The sequence below is a fragment of the Teleopsis dalmanni genome, chromosome 2 (genome assembly GCF_002237135.1).
Source record: "Teleopsis dalmanni isolate 2A chromosome 2, ASM223713v2, whole genome shotgun sequence".
NCBI classification, from domain to species: Eukaryota; Metazoa; Arthropoda; class Insecta; order Diptera; family Diopsidae; genus Teleopsis; species Teleopsis dalmanni.
This window is the reverse complement of record NC_051847.1, coordinates 182,886,251-182,888,511: the sequence shown is the minus strand read 5'-3', so window position 1 is coordinate 182,888,511 and position 2,261 is coordinate 182,886,251.

Sequence of the window (2,261 nt, the reverse complement as noted above, 5' to 3'; positions counted from 1 at the left end):
TTGCGTTTGACCCGTGGAAGATACATTGAATACTTTACTGGTTCTTAGGTTCTTGTAAAACGTATTGCATATTTTTAATTGCCATATTTAATGTCGCTTAAATAAAGACTTGGCAATTTAAAAATTATATACTAGTTTTTACAAGTATGGCTGTACTTATTGTCAATTAAATAAATATTTGACAATTTAAAAACTATATACATACTAGTTTTTACAAGTATTTGAATACTTTAACTTAATAAATTATTAGTTTTTACAAGCATTTGAATACTTCAACTTCATAAACTAATTCTTTGTTCATTTTTCTCTCTTTAGTTTTCTTTAGTTTTTTTTTTTGTCTCAAGCACATTCACAATTTGTTATTTCCTTTCCGAAATTGTGAGCTGTTATTATTGTTGTTACACTCGCTATGTGTGCAAAAACACCTAAATTCAATATTTTATTTAAATATCAATACAATGTTAATACATAAAAAGGTAAAATAAATATATATGTATGAATTTTTAATATTGAATTGCTTTGGTTTAATATATGGAATTACAGTTTGTCTATGTACCTACATATTATATATACAGCCACTCGCATATATCTGCGTACACCTCAAAAAAATTTTAAAATCAATCTTTCAACTCAAATTATTCGATCATTTATTAATATTTTTAACCAATTCTTTTTTTTAAACATAACTATAATTTATTGTCTTCAATAATATATTTTTTTCAAAATTTTTTAACAATGTCTTTTATTTTATTTTTAATTTTAAAATTAACAATACGAAAAAATCTACACGCAAAAGTCTGCGTACAGCTCACTTTAACCTATAAGTAGAGTAATAATATACCCTTTTTAATAACTTGTAGGGTATCCTTTTCTCTGCAAAACCTCCGCAAGGCGTTTTGGCATGGAATCGACAAGTTTTTTTGTTTCATCAGCAGTAATATTACCCCATTCCTCCACAATTACATCCTTGAGCATTTTTTTCGATGTTATTGTGTGTTTTCGGATTTTTCGCTCGAGGAGATCCCACAAATGTTCTATAGGGTTCAGATCAGGACTCTGAGGAGGTGTTCGCAGCTGATATTTAACATTATAAAGCAGCCAAAGCTTTGTATTCAGCGCCGTGTGCTTTGGGTCGTTGTCTTGCTGGAACCAAAACTCACGTTCAAGCCCCAATTTCTCAGCACTTTCTTTTAAATTATTTTTCAAAATGTTGATATACATTTCCTGATTCATATTTGTTTCGATTAATGTCAAGTTTCCCACGCCGCTTGATGCCATACACCCCCACACCATTATGCCGCTTCCTCCATGTTTAACTGTGCCGACTAAATTTTCTTTTTTAAATGCTTCTCCGTTTTTCCTCCATACCAAAACTTTGCCCTTGTTTCCAAACATGCAAAATTTACTTTCGTCAGAAAATATAACTTGATTCCAGAAGTCTGGGGGTTTTGAAATAAACTCATTAGCAAAAGTTAAGCGCTTTTGCCTATTGACTTCTGATATCATTGGTTTTTTACGGGCGACTTTACTGTGGTAGTCGGCCTTTTTTATTACACAACGCACCGTATCCGCAGAAACTGTTTTGGAAAAACTATCCTTGATTTGAATCTGTGCTGAGTGGGCTGTCATCCTGGGATTACGCTGAATAGACTTAATAATCGTCTTCTGCTCGCGCTCCGTTAGCAAATGCGGACGGCCAGATCGAGCCTTTGGTAAGATACTGCCAGTGAAAATGTAATTATTAATTACTTTTTGGACAGAGGAGTGAGCTCTTCCAACTAATGCACCAAGTTCTCTATAAGATTTCCCATCTAAGAATAGTTTTATGATCACTTTTCGCTCCCCAACAGATATTTCTTTGCCTTTACTCTCCATGCTGTAATTCTCTGAAATATGATGCAATAACTCAGCTTAACAGTGCAATACTAATTGCTTAGACAATATAAGCAAAATCCACGAAAAAACAACATAACGGTAATCGCGAAATCTTGCATTCCACGCAACTTGAACCATATGTACGCAGACTTTTGCGTGTAGATTTTTTCGTATTGTTAATTTTAAAATTAAAAATAAAATAGAAGACATTGTTAAAAAATTTTGAAAAAAATATATTATTGAAGACAATAAATTATAGTTATGTTTAAAAAAAAGAATTGGTTAAAAATATTAATAAATGATCGAATAATTTGAGTTGAAAGATTGATTTTAAAATTTTTTTGAGGTGTACGCAGATATATGCGAGTGGCTGTATATCTTTTTCT